Source organism: Pseudopipra pipra, chromosome 9 (assembly GCF_036250125.1).
Source record: "Pseudopipra pipra isolate bDixPip1 chromosome 9, bDixPip1.hap1, whole genome shotgun sequence".
NCBI classification, from domain to species: domain Eukaryota; kingdom Metazoa; phylum Chordata; class Aves; order Passeriformes; family Pipridae; genus Pseudopipra; species Pseudopipra pipra.
Genome location: NC_087557.1, coordinates 9,474,580 through 9,492,110, shown reverse-complemented (window position 1 = coordinate 9,492,110; position 17,531 = coordinate 9,474,580). Strand labels below are relative to the sequence as shown.

The 17,531-nt window shown below is 36.8% G+C and overlaps 1 long non-coding RNA gene across 5 annotated transcripts in view; it reads left to right on the top strand.

Moving 5' to 3' along the window:
- The window catches only part of LOC135418819 (uncharacterized), a 60,573-nt gene that overhangs the window by 20,098 nt on the left and 22,944 nt on the right, over positions 1-17,531 (top strand). For all 5 annotated transcript variants that reach the window (XR_010432682.1, XR_010432683.1, XR_010432684.1 and 2 more), the window contains exons 2-3: positions 10,178-10,288; positions 16,033-16,167. This is a non-coding gene — a long non-coding RNA (uncharacterized LOC135418819). The remainder of the gene's footprint in view (positions 1-10,177; positions 10,289-16,032; positions 16,168-17,531) is intronic.

The window sequence follows — 17,531 nt, the reverse complement described above, 5'->3', positions numbered from 1 at the left end:
CTGCGAATCATGTGCTGGACTTGCTTTTGTTGGTTTGGAACACTAGAAAGTTGCCTTACAAGATAAAATGTGGGTTGTTTATTACAGAGTTATAGAAAAGAGTACTTTCCAACAAAAGATGGTTGTTTCTTTACAAAGGTGAAATTCCATTAAATTAGAAAGATTTATATGATTAAAAGAGAGACACACAAATATCTTCCATTATTAAGGAAGTACATGACGCTGCGCTTGGGATTAAAAGGTGGAGATTGACTAAAATTTCTTCTGGGAGTCTCATCAAGGTCAGTCACATCCAGATTAAAACACGAAACCAGAACTCCCCCCAAAAACCCACAAAAACCCCTCCAAAAAACAAACCCAAACACGAGTAAAACATTAATGCACGCTACTCTACATACTTCAAATCATTCTCGTACTTTAGGCTGTTGATTTTTTTAATATGAATTTTTACAGAAGATTCTCTGCAAACTTTAAGGCAGAGAAATCATTGTAACACTTTTTAACAAATGAGTATGTAATTCTGCATCTTTTGGTGATTAATAGGAAGAACCTTATTAACAGTCAATCAAATAAAGTAACAGAAGGAACATAAAGGAGGCCTCAGTTTGCTAAGTACTACTTGTCTTTGCTGAGAGAAATTTTGTCTAGAAGCACTGAAAATGCAGAGTCAGAGCACTCCCTATGCCATTTTAGAACTCAGTGTCATGAGGTAAAACGTTTTTCCTGGTATAGAGTTATTTAAAACTTTTCCTCGTAGTTAAAAATAATTAAAATGAACTGTTAAAACCTCTTCAATGAACCACCTTCACTACAGCAGAATATAGTATCTGCTGTAGCATCAACACTGACCAGGGCATGCCCTGTTCTGCACCTTTATCAGAGTGACTTGTGATGGCCAAATTCTTTCAAGCAGCCAGAACTCAGTGTACAGCAACATACATCCTCACAGAGTTTTGTTACCATCCCAACCGTGACCTTATTGCAGGTGAAAAGAGATTGAAATTCTGGAAGTGAAACTAGATGGAGAAGAAACATTGAAAAGTATTACATGTCCTAACTTGAACGCAAGAAGCATTTCAATGTTCATGTCCTTATATGTTAATTTAATTAGCAAAATGAGGTATTAGTAAAAAACAAGACTCATTGCATGCAGCAAAATATTATTCAACATATGGTGAAGAAAATGATTTATGAAAAAAAAAATTGTTGCTAAACATTACGATATACTCCTGAAACAAGTTTGCCATATCTGTCCCACTTCCTATAACAACTTTTTTTGGGGAAAAAGTACCATACAGAACTTGGAAAAAAACCATAAAATTCTGGGTTTATTATTTAACAAAACTCCCTTTCTGTACCAGAAATGAAAGCTTCTACTTCCACCTATGTCAATAACAATACAATAAAAGATGAGGCACTGGCTACTTACAAAAGAAAATAGTATTTGTTCTTTGTGTGAATGGAAAATTATCTCCTTTCAGGGAAAAAAGGAGTGGAAGAGGAAAGTATCCTTGAACTTTATGCTATCTCCCTATATGTTTTACTATAAAAAACACAAAAAATCTACTTATTTAACTGGTGACATTGTATTTAGATTTCTTGGCAGAAATAGTGTTTCGAGAAAGCAGCAGGCCAAGGTAGTTACAAAAGCCTTTACGAGAACATTTTAAACAAACAAAAATCGAGTTTCATCCTCACATATTCCTATCTCCTGGCTTTTCAAAAAAAATACAGGTAGCTGTGTTTAAAGGACTAAAATTGTGCTACACTTCAATTTGATGAAGCTGAACTTAAACTAGGACATCAAGAAATAATAGCAGCAGGTATTCCCCTACTCCTCTGCTGCCAAAAAAAGATGTAGTTCTATTACTTCATCCTCTGATTGAAAGTGGTGCATGTCAGTTTGAGTTTCTAGTGGTTGAAAAGTGCATTATGGGAAATTTTACATTTGTTTTGATTTTAAATCACTGTTGTGTATAAAGGACAAGTTTTAACTTCCGGAATGTGCATTTGGAGTATTGGAATTTGTCTTCATTTTTGATTCCAGTACTGACTGTCATGGTAGAGAGAACACAGTGAGGAATCTCAGGGCATTGTCCCTCCTTCTGAAGCCTTTCTAGGATGTATGACAGAAATACTTTGGAGAGCTGGGAGCCTTCAGCACTCCACAGCATCAGTTGACTCTTTCTTCTGAAATAAATGCAGCAATAAGTGTCCATCCCTTTCAAAGATTCAAAAAAAATTATTCTGTCTAATGTTAGCAGGTATCTTCTGTTCCCTACTTTACAAAGGTGAAACTGAAAGTTTACATCTCTTTTTTAATTGAATCTCTAAAGTGAACAGCTTTGGAAATTAAATGCCTGGACTCACATATCCTATTGGCAATCCATGGTAGTTCAGAACAGTTTTTCCATCACAGTCCTTACTGACAGCCTGGAGAGCTTCTGCACACAGTAGGATGAAATTTCCAAGAGGCAACCAATAGTAGTCATGCTAAAAGTAACATTTGGGGCAAATTCTTTAAGTCTTAATCCATCTGCATGCTTATGCTTTAACACATTCACAGTAATTGAAAGTATTTTTCACCTATACAATCATTATTTATTTTAAAAGGACATTTAACAGAAATATCTTCTTTAAATTATTTGCCAAACTGAGTTTATTGCTTAAAAGAAATCAGCTTTCTAACTTCTGTGAACTAAAGGGATTTTCAAAGGAGTTCCTACCCCAAATGTGGAGCACTATGAAAATAAACCCTTAAAATACTTAAATAACAGTCCTGAATCTAATTAGAAATTTGAATATGAATGTAAATTCCTTTTCCTTTATTTTCTTCTAGTTAGGTTTCTCACAAGGAACCTGCTGCTGAATCAGAAATAAATCTTTACCCTTAAGTTAGAAAATATTTAAAAATGGTGGAGAAGGGATGCATCAGGTCCAATCACAAGCACAGAGACAAGTATGCTAAAAGTAATTAACAATCCTAGAGGACAAAAAGAAATATTGTATTAAAACGTATGGTATAAGCAATTACTTTGAACCTTGCAATGTCAGAGTAGACTTTGGATAATACACTATTTAAAGCAGTCTTCATACTTTGGGAAAAAGGATACCACATAAAATAAACAGGAAATCTAGATAATATCCTGGAAACTGCTAGTTATCAAGAGTTTCCCTTGGAAACTATGTACCTATAAGTTTAAAGATAGCAGAAGTTTGCTACCAATACCTAGTCCTGTTAGGACTGTAGTTTTTCCTATCAGCACCTTTTAGATTAAGCCGGGGCTATATCAGGAACCTTATTTTACATTATTCTACTACTTACTGTAGTCATTAATCTCTCTGAAATATGCATTTAAGCAATCTACATGTACCAGTGCACACAGCACTGGTAATATATAATCTGACAATTCAAAGAATTCAGACTGTCCACTGATGAATCACCTTTCTTTCCAAAAGAAGCACCCTAAACATGGAAATTTTCAACCTATTTATGCAAAACACACATCAAAAGCCTAATACAAAGATCAGGTTTGATATAAGAGTACTTTCTGGGATGTGAAATTGAAGATATTCAAGTTAGTTATTAAAAAGGCTTGTGTATTATTTTCTTTTTAATTAGAAAATTTCTTAACCCTATATGCTGTACCTAATAGATCTAGACACATGATTTTCAAACGTCTCAAACATCCAAATAAATGAAAAATTAATGCCATTTTATATAAAGCTTTGCTGTGTAGGGTAACTTTTTTGTGGTAAAGAAAATACACCTTTTCCACAATAAACTTCTCTCGGGAACTGACTAGTTATTACAGTTCTGAGCTAGGGATAAAAGTTGACATAATACCTTATAGTTACCCTGAAAGCGCACCTTCAGCAGCTGTCTCTGACTTTTTACTGTTACAATAGGCATTTGAAGTGACATCTGAGCTATTTATTTTCAGTAAGAACCCAAGCACTTGTGTCAAGTAGCACCACATTCCACAGGCTGTCTCATTTAAAAGCTGTAAGTCTAGCTAGATACTGGCATGCATGATTCAAGGTGACAGAACTCAGTACTTAGCAGGAGAGGAAAACACATTTAGAAAATAACACAAGTCCAATTATGAACTCTGGAAATATATAAACTCATTGAGTGGAATGGAAGAAGCCTATGTTGAAGGTTAGGTAAGCGGGCTCGAATCTCTCGCTTAATCAGTCAACGATAAAAGAATATCTGCCAGTAAAGATTTTAACCTGACATGGTATGGTAAATGGTATGGCCTTCTTTTTGGATATAGCCTGTTGCTTTCATAGTATAAGCTACAATCAGGGGAAAAAAAAAATAACTAAGTTACGGGATACAATGTTGGGGTACGTTCTTTGAATTTACTGAATTCCTTCCAAAATGCCTTATGGTGGACTATTTAGTATTCATCACCATGCTTCTCTACAGCAACGGCTGTTAATCTTCTAAAATATACAGAAAAGGAAAAACATTAGCTCTACAAACAAGCTTATTTTGTCCTATCTTGTCATTTTTAGTAGAAAGCCCAACAGCTCATCTACAGGGGGAAAAAAATTAGCAGTTCACTGTAAATTAAACAGCTAAAGCAGGAATTTACTGTCTAGTGTATCTAAGAATCAGTGAAACAAATTCACTTTTCTTCTCTTTTCAAGGTCAGCACCAAGATGACAAACAGTCTGTATTACAGAGTTGTATCATATAGTCAGCATGCCAGACGATGAACCCATAATTCAACAAGCTCAGACTTAAGGTCCAGCACAAACACAGAGTTAAATGTGCTTTCCAGTACTTCTGAATATTGCATTCAGTCATTGCTGCTCCCTAGGAAAACAACCACCCCCCCAACTACACACACAGAAACCTCCTCCTTTTCCTTCCCCTTCGACCTCCCCCTCCAGCATAACCCAAAAACCAAAGTCAGAAGTATGGCAGGCAAGGGCCAGACTGAATTTTTGTCTGCACAACGTGGAGTTACTGAAATGACCTGAACGGCTCACTGAGATAAATAGCACTCCTCTGGTTTTACACTGGTACAGAAGAGATGAGGATCTAACTCCCCTTTTGTTGTTTAACTGACTTTAACGAGAGAAATTGGGGAGGGGGAGGGAAAGGTTTGCAACTACTTTCTGAAAAGGTATCTCTGAAGGGAAAATGCAGTCTTCAAAAAGGAAGAAAATTAAAAGCTTTTCCTCAAGTTTCCTTTCATTTCTTATCTTCCTAAAATACATATATACAGTTTGTTCCAGGAAATGTCTGAAATGCCTTCTGGTAGCTTTTAAATAAACATGAAAATCTCCTTTTGAGTTCAAAGAATTTCAAATAATGACAGGGGAACAGTTCTTGGATGGTAACACAGATGTAAACAAAGGTCACGAATCACTCTCAATAATTAAAATGCATTATCGCTACTTTTGGACTTTTAGTCTGCTATCACATAACTGAATTAGACTTGAGCAAAGCTCTAATGTGCTTCCACAGCAATCTTTTCCTGTACACTAAAACCAACAGACCTCAGCTACATTTCTCAGCTAGGAGCTAATGTTTCTGGGTACATGTTACTGTTGCAGTTTCATTTGTCAGTAAAGCCTTATTTACTTGCTTCCTGTTATTAATTATGGGAAACAGGATCTCTTCAAACTGTAGGAGAGGCTCTTTTAACTCCTGTCTAGACTTTTCAAGACAAAATATTGATGAGCCCTTTAATGTTCGTGCAGAGACACAATCTGAGCAAAAAAATCCCATCGCTACCTCAAACAGCTTAAGAACTTCTTATCACACATTCACAATAATAAAAAAAAAATCCTTTAAATCACTCGGGCTCACATCCTTATTGTTAGTCACTGAAGTAAGGTTTCCTTTCATAGTTGGATACTTTCTTCATCTGTCACACTGATTAATTAACAGCTCACAGTATGAGCCCTGGGCTTAAATAGCCTACTGAAACGAGGAGGAGAGATCAATGTTAATATTCCATAAAAAACTGAAGAGGAAAAATGCTTTCTTTAGTCTGAAGGGATCTGTCTTCTAATAAAAAAAATTAACTAATTTCTGTTTGGTTGCATTACACAAGGAGATGAAAGCATCCAGCTTGCAAAGGGAGATTGCAGTGAAGGATTAGGACAAAAGTTAGAGAAGACTTAAACATTTTAGATTAAGCTGTTGGTTGGAAACAACCAGGTCTTGAACACCAGTGAAATTATTTTCATCAAGAAAAAAAAAGAAGCCAGTTTATCAGCACACAACGAACAAATCTATAAAACCACAGTGTCATTGCCTGTAAAGATACAGGGGGAAAAGGCATGCAATTACATGAAACGGAGACTTGTTAAAACCTAAAACCTAAAGGTGGTTTTAGCATTTGTTGTTTCTCACACACACGTCTTTCCCAAACTGTTACAGTCTGGCAATAATTTCATGAGCTTGACTTTCAACAGCTAGAAGTTCTCCCCCTTTTTTAAGCCCCTCCAGTACTGCTGAGTGGGCAAAAATTACAGATGCAAGAAAAGCTGACAAATGAGTGCAAGGCCCCTCCTCTCCAGTGCCTCGACAGTCAGAGCCCCTGCCAAAACATGCCTGAAAGCTAGAGAGGAGACAAAGACACAAAGATTCCATTTTCTCAGAGAAAACAGATTTCATGTAGAAACTACTAGGAAGAAGAATACCACAGTGGCACGTGTGTCATTTCAAAAGCAGAGCAGGAATGAATGTTTCAAGAAAAAATGAAATCGTATTTGCTTATTCAGTAAGCTCAACAAATGCTGTTTAACATATAGCCCTTTATAAACTGCAAAGTGCTACAGGGGGTGGGAGAGGGAAAGCTCCCATAAATCTGGGAAAACATTTTCAGTCATGGAGAACCTTCAGTTTAACATGTTCCAAGCTAAGAGTTCACAGCTGTTACTCTAAATCATCTCCTGATAATGCTGTAGTACACATGCAACCAAAACAAAGTAAATCCAGCTTTTTTAGCTCAAATCTGTTTGAATACGTTTACTATTAAAAGATTCTTCCCCCAGGGTGTCATTAATAAAGTTGCAATGAGTTTAAAATCCTGGCACCTAGACACGTCCAAGTTTTCAAGCTTTTCATAACAAGTTTACTACTTTTGGCTTGTTACACTGTCGTGACTGGCACCCATCACTGAGCTGGAACAGGTCTGCCTCTGAGCAGGAAAACCAACAGCGGGGTGAGTGCAGGCAACCAGAGCAGGAAAAAAGGCAAGAGCATGATTTCCCTTTGAAACTAGTCAGAAAGTTGGGAAAAAGTCCAATTGATGGTGGGAAGATTTGGGACGATTCAAGAGTCTGACTAACTTAAAAATAAAAAGAATATTCACAACAGCATATAAGATTAGAAACTATCATTTCAAGTGTGATTCCAATTCATTAGGACTCAGTGGCAAAAGAAACCACTGTTAAAAATAACATGAGCTCCTACCAGATTGGGAATTTGGGAAGTAGAGGTGTAAAATGGAGATTTAGTCATCAGAAAGGTTTTCAAAGGGCTCCCAGCTCAAGCAATTAGTGCTCATCAACATACAGCATTCTTACAAACCTCATAATATAGCTTTTTTCTCTTATGAGAGGCTGCTTCTACATATCAGGTGTCAGAGGCACCCAAATTCAGCCCAAGTCTTCCAGTCTCTTAGCAAAAACACCAATGAAGTGTAAACAGAACCCAGAAAACATTACATAATGAAAATTCTAAAAATGTGATTAATACCCTGAATTGACAGGTTTGAGCTTGAGGATAAAATACAACTGCTGAGGGCTCTCTAAGAGCACTCCCAGGGCCCCCCCTGCCTGGCAGGGAGCACAGCTCACTGCTGGGCTCACCCTCACGTTCCCCTTCCTTCAGCCCAGCCACGCACTGTGGCATCTCCCCTGCCCACCCAGACTGAGGTCACGAGGATGTGGCACAGTTCTCACTCCAAACCCACGTGATGTCTCACAGCCCTTGCTCTTCCCTTCTGTCTGCTCCTGAAGACTGCGCTGACATCTAAGTCTAGGCATTTTCTAAATCTTCACAGTCAGACAGCATCTAAGCGCTTTTTTTCTTTTTATGCATTTTACAATCAAGCCACTGGTCAGCCCCTCCTAAATGCCATCCTCCTCATGCATAGCTGTTTCCATTTGGTCTCCATTCTCAACCAGACCAAATCACTACCACATATTCATCTTGTTAGTACACTTGTCGCCCCACTGCACAGATGTGGAAAAACCCGCATCTACCAGTGTGATGCTTTTATTAATGCATTCCCCTCACTTCAAATTCTCATCAATTGAATCCCAAACCCTTCCTCTAACCCACACATAGAAAGTAGAACTGCTGTGCTTCAATACACAGATCAATAGTGATATGATTGCCTGATTTCCAGGAATATTGCAAGAGAAAAGGAGACAGTTCTGAGGTCAAATTCTAGAACTGCTAACAGCAGAGCTATATTAAAAAAGGAAAGAAAGGCTGCAGTTAATGACTAGGTAAGAGAAACAGAGCAGAGAATGAAATAAGAAACAAGATTTATGAATACAGAGTGCTTACAAACATGCTTTATCTTATGCAGTTGATAAACTCATTCTTCTGACTACTATTACAAAGGAATCTTTTGAGAGAAAACTCAAGGTATATCAGATTATAAAAGGAGTGCGGCAATTGAAAGTATTATCGCTTCATTTCACATGTTCCCTCACTGGTCTAACATTATTCCTATTTGAATACTTTCAAAGATTACTTAAAGATCAAATTCTAGCATTATTTCAAACTATAGAAACTGCTGAAAGTCAAAATGAAATGTTACATCTTTGTCTAATGCTTGTCATTGCAACTGAGTTCATTTTAATGATCGTGTGTCCAGGCAGTATGTGGCACAGGGTTTGAAAAGGAAGGAGACTTATGTTTTTGTTGGCACTGGTACAGCATAGGTCTTTAGCATAAAATTTATTAGCATTAATGGGCATTGTGTAATTAAAGCACTGTGCTATAATTCCCTAAGGGGTAATGGGTTTTTTTTTCATGTCCCATAAAATAGACAAATAAAAAATGTGAGATTTTTTTCAAAGTTATTTGAAGAATTCAAACTTGCATGTTCCTCCATTAATCATAATGGAGAAGGCACAGCTCAACAAGATGGACTAGAAATTCTCAAAATGTCTTCCATGAAACCGCATGGACGCAAATACCAGAGACCAGTCTTTTTGAGAATATGCTGTATAATTACAGTATTTTGCAGGCCACAAACTCTTCAAAAGGTAACCATTAGACCATTGAAAAGTATAGATTTGAAAAAAAAATATTTTTAGATTTAATTTACCATACTTACTTAACACTAAACTTATTTAAGGGAGTCCAATTTAATAAAGTGCTTTGACAAGCAACTCAAATATTTGTTACTTGAACATTTTCTGTACTGAATGCCAAGAATTTAGAAGGCTTTGAGAATCCCTTCACCTAATCCACTGCACTTCAGGGACAGGGGAGAGTCATTTATGTAGTTATGTGTGCCTTTGAATACCATAGGCTAAGTTTGGAATAATTTTCAGAGCTATTGAAAAACTGCAGGAGTGTTGCAGGTTTCATCAGGATTAGTGCATGTCACCAGTAAAGATCCGAATATTACCTAGAACTGTATTTGAGTAGTTAAGCAGGATTAATTTTCTATAAGAGAAAATTAACTCATAATTACACTATGGAAAAAGACCAATGCACACAGGTCTAGTATTTGAGTTTTCAGAAACGGGTCTTGTCAACACTCATCTGTAGCACTGAAAAATAAGCCTAGAGCTCATTTTCTGGCAATTTTTTATTATTTTATTGTTTTATATGCCTGAATGGTCTCACATGAACAGCAAAGCAGAACAGCATGGAACAATATACCATTGACATATGCATTTATGACATTTAAATTATTGAAACTATAAGGCTTACTGACAGTATTATGTCACAACTTAATATTCTGAATAATCTAATTTCATTTAGAGTTAGCTTGAAGCAAAACATATTTTATCTGAAAATTTGAAAAAAAACCATTAGTACAAATAGTACAAAACCACCAAGACCTTTATAGTGACACTAACGATTTTTCCTTGGGGAATGTCAAGACCAATTATTGGCTGATTTATTGGGCATATCCTAAACTATTACACAAAAATCCTTTATTTCTTTGTCTTCTAGACAAATCACCACAGAGCTGCAGACCAGCAATGAAGGGAACTGGGCAATTTGACCAACATCCTCTGTGTCGGTTCCCCAGAAGTCGATGAAACATGTTATCGGGTCTCCAAGGTACATCCCAGAGATCAGTTGCTGGGCCATACAATTAGTAAATGATTAAAACAAGCTGTTTTCTTCAATTGCATTAAGATACTTGCAGCAGTGAGAACTATTACCTTCTACCAAAGAGTCTACCTTACCAAATTATGTTGTTTATTAGCACATCATTAACAATGTGCCACCTCAGCCAAAAGATCAGGCAGTACAGTGGTCTTGGGTACAAAGTAAAGACCATTACAAAACTCCACCCGCCTCATCTGAGGAAATCAAATATATCTGAATCACAGACTGCACAGAAATATTTGAATACTAGTTTTCATCTCCAGCTTTCTGTGCCTTTTGTGCCAAACCCATAACTTTTCTTCTGAGGAATCAACAAAACTATGCGGAAATGGAGTTAAAAAGACAAGTTTTTAAAAATTAACATTTTTCTTTTCAAGAGAACAGAAACCCAGGTAAATATTGCCTTTTAATACAGCACATGAAAATCTCAATTATGGAAACCATTATTCTAGGCACTATGTGCCATTTTATATTCCCAGCAGGATGTTTTTCATCTCATCAAGAGTTTCCAAGGCTGTTTAGTGTTCCTGTATATTCAAAACACATTTAAGGGCCCCCAAGAAGATCTGCTAATTAAAAAGCCTAGTCAAGTGGTCAGACAGACTGGAACTTGAGGATTATAGGTAAGAGGGATGAAATGAAAGCCTAGAAATTATAATTTCTCTTTCTGTGGTAGCAGCAGAAGCAGCTGTTATAAACTGGGCAAATTAAAGATGTGGCTGACTAAGCCAGCAGCCTGGAAACAAGACATTGCAAAAACATAACAGCAAGTCATCTACACCCCACTTTTAAAAAGCCAAAAGTGCTGACCATTTCTTTTTTACTCTCTCTTCCTGTTATTCTGATCTGTCACAAATATCCTCCAGCTGGTACCCTTCCAACCCTTGCTTACCAGTTCTAGTTTCCCACCCCCGTCTTGGGGAGTTAATAGTAATTCCTAGGACTGTGGACAAGTGCTCCATAGTGGGAGTTGTCAGCAAACAAGAAAGGACATGTTTAAAAGAAGAGCAGGTGAAATAACAGAGTGGCAGTTCTATTTCTTTTTAATTGTTCCTTGAGAGCTGTTTCGTCTGCCCAGTATCTAGGTAAGAAGGTTTCCAATTAAAAAACAGACAGATTGTCACCACATTTTCCAGATACATTGATTAAGTGTCTCATAATTGACTATTTTCAGAAAAAAAATTATTTTTTCATTTTCTAGTCTATTTTTCCAAATATTTTTGAAAGATAATTGTGCCATGAGCTAATGAGGCTGCATATATTTTTTCCATATCAGAAAGCGACGAAGGATTTATGAATTACTGCAAAAATAGGTTACTTAAAAAAACCCAAACCCAACAAACACATCCCAGAACAACCCTTTGTCTTTTCTTGACAGCAAGTATGGACTTCCCTTTAGAAACAGAATAAACATTCATTGCTTTGCTTAGGCAGCGTTTAGGTCTGTGTTGCCAACCGAGAATTTGTCTCAATTTATATTAACATAAACCTGTGGTCTACTTTTTATCTCAGTTTATACATCAGGAATGAATACCTCCCAATCTCTTTTCTCTCTGTTTATTTGTATTCAAGACAAACCCATCATTTCAGATTTGTGGTAGATGCATTTTTTTAAGTGTTGCCATTTCAGTATTACTCTAACAATGTTGTTAATAATGTTGCTGCATTGAAACATTGCATCTGATATGAGGCACACTCAAGCTCTTTGCAAACAATTAATCATTAAATACATTTGAAATCTGGTTATGAGATTCATACCATAAATCTTTTAACAGACACAAAATTGATACAGGCAAGTTGAGTACTCAATTTTTTATTAGAACTAGTTTTAGGTGGCACGGGGCCTTTGTCTGATGCCTTTACCTGAAAAATATCAATTGCCATTTTGCATTTTCATACAAGTCTAAGAGCATAAGAGAACAGAAAAAGAATTCTAAAGGTTAAAAACCATATTCAGTACAGTCTCTCCCCCGCCCCTCTGTTATAATGGGTATTTGAGGAGGTTCTTTACATCTCCTCCTACACAGTTTCTGCTTCATAAGCAGAAACCAGCTGCTGGTTCTTTCAAGTCTAGCGGTTAGTTGACATTTACCAATAGTTTATGGTTTTCATTCTACCTTAACAAGGAAAAGAGAAATATAAAGATTTAGTATTCACTTTTTAAAACTCTTATTCGAATTTCCCCCCAAACTGGAGGGGCCTGCAGCCAAGGTTTTTGGTGGGACTTAAGGACAAAGACAATGCTGTGCACCAGCACAGAGAATAGGACCAGTGAGTCCCAGCTTTACTGATATAATTCTTTCCCCTGGAAAACACTGCATTGCAACTCTTGACCAGCCATGCTGATTTAGTTATTCCCCTTTCAACTTCAGTTTCTAAAAAATGCTGTGTACAGTGTTGATTACATATCTGACTTGACAAGCTTGGCAGGATTATTTAGCAACTGCCATAGTAAGAAAGAATAGTCTTATATATATACCTATGATATGGTGATTTGATGGTAAAGATGGGAGAAACAAGAAAGGTCTAGGATACATCACAGAAAACATTTTATTTTCAAGAGCAAGGAGAAAAAAAACAGCTGAAACACACAGAAAGGTGTCCTGCAAACAGCTGCATAGCACACCTATGTGAAAGATTGCCCCTACAGTTTATCTCCCCCCTCCAGGTACAAGTACACACACACTGACGCTGCCCTGACATCTGACTTCACTCCCAAGCAAACACACTGATACAAGTCTGTTTGAGGTTTGTCTCTCTGAAATTCATTTTGAAAAGAAACTCAATTATGAACTTTAAATACATGAAATTATACTAAAGTACAGGTAAAAAAATAGTAGTGTAATGGCCACTATTTCAACAACTTTCTAAAATTTATTTTCAGATTAGTAGGTAGTTTGAAATCATAATAAACAAAATGTAGTTAGAGATGGCTCTCCTTTAGGGCAAGTTTATACATGAAGGGATGAGGAAAACAGACGTGATCTGATAAACAAAATTTCCCCCAAATCAGGAACTCAAAAAAGCCATACCTGTAGTGTTAACAGCCCACTAAAACCCCCAGCAAACCTAAGTGTAGAAATCAGTCAGCTGGTAACAGTGTGTTTACTTCACGGTCTTTTTCAGAGCAGTAATCCAGACTACAAAAGCCTTTTATCTGATGATATTTACTATCAAAGAATTTTAAAAGAGGTAACATTAACAAGATTGCTGTAGATGCAAAAAGGAACTTGTAACATGCAATTGCTGGATGGCCCCAAACTTTACCTAATGTGTTTAGAGCCACAAAAGTAAATCATCTCAGACAGCTCAGTACACAGACAGCACAACAAAATGCCATACTGTTTTTTCTAGGTCTAGGTCAGGACATTTGAAGGCAGCTTTGACTGAACATGATTTCTTCTTTCTAAATCAAGGCTTCCATAACTGAACATCTTAGAGGCAGTTATAAAAGTCATACTGGCTCACAACATCTGCAGGAACTCAGTAGTGCAGCTGTTTACTGCACATGTGTTAAACAGGCGGCACTAAAAACTGTAAAAACAGGTCAAAGCAAAATGGAAAAGTACCTGAAATGAAGAATTTCACATTGATAACAGGAATAAAACATAGAAACAACCTTATCTCCAGGTCAGCAAGCTAAAAGCACTGAGGAAAAAAAGCAGTTTGCAGCAATCCACACACAATAGGTCCCGAGCATTACTTCCTTTCATCTTGTATTGCACTTATGGGGCACTAGATTTTTCTAAACAGCATCCAAAGCATACTTTCTAGTCTATCCAACAAACATCTGAATGTCACAGCAGCTTTTCAAGAGAAAGTTACAGCTCTGTAAGGACAGACTGAAATATTTCAAAGAGATCAAATATACCCAATGCTACCTCCTCTTGTTCCCTTGAATTAAAAGTGAAGAGCAGCTTATCTGGAAAGCAGAAGCTAATTAAAAATTATCTTTTCTAAAGAATAAAGGAGAAAAGCACCGATTTTTAAGCAAGGTGGAAACTCAGCTGGAGATGGACAGCAATGTCTTTCTTTCTGCAAAGTAATGATTCAGAAGCACATTCAAACCACATTTAAGCGATAAACATTAAACCACAAAGTACTAAAAATGAGGTGCATCCTATGGGAGCATGATCCAAGCACCACCTTTCTTCCCTCTCTGATAGAAGCTTTAAAGAAAATCAGACATACCTGTGTTCAAGTACATAAGAAAAAAGTGATCTGTAATATCTTAGCACACATGCTGAACTTTTAGAAAGATTTCAATTAGCATTTGTACTTCAAAAGAGATGATGTAATAGTCAAAGCAGCCTAGGTTTTTCATGGGTTTGTATGAATTAGAGAGATTCAGACATACCAGACTGATTATTTTATATTCTTACATAGTCACTTTGGCTCTATGAACAGGATTTTTTCCTCGTACTAGTTAACTTCTGTTTGGTTTTGTGTTTTTAAAAGCAGCCCTCACATTGTCCACATTGGCTGTAGACTCCGCTATGCAAGGTCTTTTGTGGGACTTAAGGAAGAGACAAAGACAATGCTGTACACCAGCACGGAGAATAGGACCAGAGAGCCCTGGCTTTACTGTTAAAATAAAGTAAAATAATAAGTACATGTACAAGTGCACTGACAGAAAGGTGCTTCTTTGCAAACCTCAGTGGAATAACCACAAGAATTATCCATTGCTTCAGCACTCTTCAGCCATGGCACCTTCTTTTAAATATATGTACAGTTGCTTCAACTTCATTACTAAGGGCAAACTATATAATTATATTTTTTTTTCTTTACTAGACAACATGAACAATGGATCTACGCATTAATGCTAAGACTGATCAGAAGATGATATTCCTTTCTCAGAGAGATAAAAAGATTTTTAAATTTTTTTTTATTCTTCATTAGATTTAGGGAGGTATGTCTAAGTAATTTTAAATTTCTTTTGGGAAAAGGAGCTTATTATAAAAGAAAGAGGAGGAGAAAAACTAAGCAGCATGATAATTTTCCAGATAGATAGCAGTCTGGTCGTTAAGACCTTCATCCAAAGTATCAGAAACCTGGGTTTCCAGGCCCTTCTCCAACAACAACAGAGCTCTGAGATTCTGGAGGCACACCAAAAACACCAGGCTACCAACCCTTCTGGGGTAGCAAGGAGTCTTTTTTTATTTCTCCCCATGCAAAAGGCCTTCCAGAAAAATGACTATTGAAAAATATATTTCTTCAAAACATCTTGTGTTTTCCCCACAGGGGAAAAAAAAAAAGATTAAGTTTTCAACCAGTTGTACTTATGGTTTTGTACACAAGTGCAATTGCGGGGAAAAACTAACAGAATGAGAAAAGACATTCGTCCTATAAAGTTCTAGTAATACCTTTAATCATGTTACAAGCTTAATGCATTACATTAATTTTCTTAATTAACACAGTTGGACTTTTAGATCAAACAGAAAAAAGAGAAAAGATTGTGATCCAACAAAAGTAAGTTATAAAAACACTGCTGTTGAAAACAGGTCAAGTATTTTCTTGTGCTTGAAGACTAACAAAGGAGTTTTTCCTTAAGGCAGTTATTAGGTGTTTTAGTTTTTATTTAAATGGTAAGATATAATTTCTACCACTTTGTTATATCTGTATTCCTGTGAATAGCAATTTTCTTAAGACACTTTTTTTTTCTATTAGTTGTGATAGGATTTCTTTCTCTCAAGTTTGCATTTTACAGACCACAAACCTCAGAGGATCATTGTGTGGAAGAAACACACTGGGCCAACTCATCCCATCCATCTGACACAAAGCACAGCCCATTTTGGTGTTCTTTCCATTCTGAAGGAGTCTCATATCAGGTAGTGGAAGCCAACTTACTTATTTCTTTGTTGTTGAATGACGTTTTTCCCCAGTATCCCCCCCTTAAGCATAATTTACATTTTAAGATTCTGGAGAACCTTTAAATTGCTGTTGCCAAAGGGCCACAATAAGATGTGGTCAATCCACTAGAGTGGGGGGGAAGAAGGGCCCTGGTTATGGAGACCCCCACATCTTCCTTTCTCACACAGCCCAGTAAACTCCATTAGAACTGACATGGTATGCAAAAAACACAAGAGAGGGCTAATTGAGTTTAAAAGCTATACAGTTGCAACCTCATTTAGGAAATGCCTCCAGGCTTGCTTGAGCATTTAGCAATAAACCTAGACCACAAAGCAAAGTGAATATTCAACTCCACATGCCCAGAAGGGAGAGATCCTTTTCTCCATACTCCTAAGCCCATGTTAGCCCCTCCGATCTTTCACCAACAAAGTAGGATTCTAGGAATCATCACCATTTTTCTTATCCTGAAGGCAGAACTGTTTAATGTTAACAGTTCCTATAATCTTGATTACAAACTATTACAATAATACATCAGTCTTACCACCTGAAAGCTACATCTTGTTAAAAAGCCATTTTCAGCCTAAACCAATTAGGAAAATAGAAATATCCACAGAGAGTTTTCAAACAGAAAAGAAATTCACATTTGATCTTTTCTGCCATAAGTAGCAGCTATAGCTAGTACCTGAGAAGCTTTCTGCCCTGATCCACTGCTCCCTTGGGCATGTAAAATGATTGAAATGATCTGTAATGGCGATTTAAAATGGGGTAATCCACAACCAGAATATCCACAGCATTAAATGGAATAATTAAGTGTGGAAGGAATACAAGATCAGCACTCAACCCTGTTATGAACATGTTCAAGAAATTTGAACACATGCACTTTTAACCATAGTAGAAGACATTCTGAAATAATACCATAAATATGGGAACAACCACAACTAAACCTGTTCTCACATGCTTTGTTTTTACTGAATTCAAGTTTTATTAAGCTCTTAGTGCCCTACAAAAACAGCTCCAAGAAACATAGGAGAAACACTTAAGCTGAATATCTAGAAACTCTTACATAGATAAGTTTATATACACACTGTAACCACGACTAGAGCAAGAAGTAGCACGATGAAGGTGGAGGGTCTGGAGCCCAAGTCCACTCAGGAACAACTGAGGGAACTGGAATTGTTAAGCCTGGAGGCTCAGGGGAGACTATCACTCTCTACAACTACCTGAAAGGAAGCTCAAGAGGAGCATGCCCAAGTCTTTTTTTTTCCTCCAAGTAATATGACAAGAGGAAATGGCCTCAAGGTGCGCCAGGGGAGGTTTAGATTTGATATTAGAGGAAAAAAAA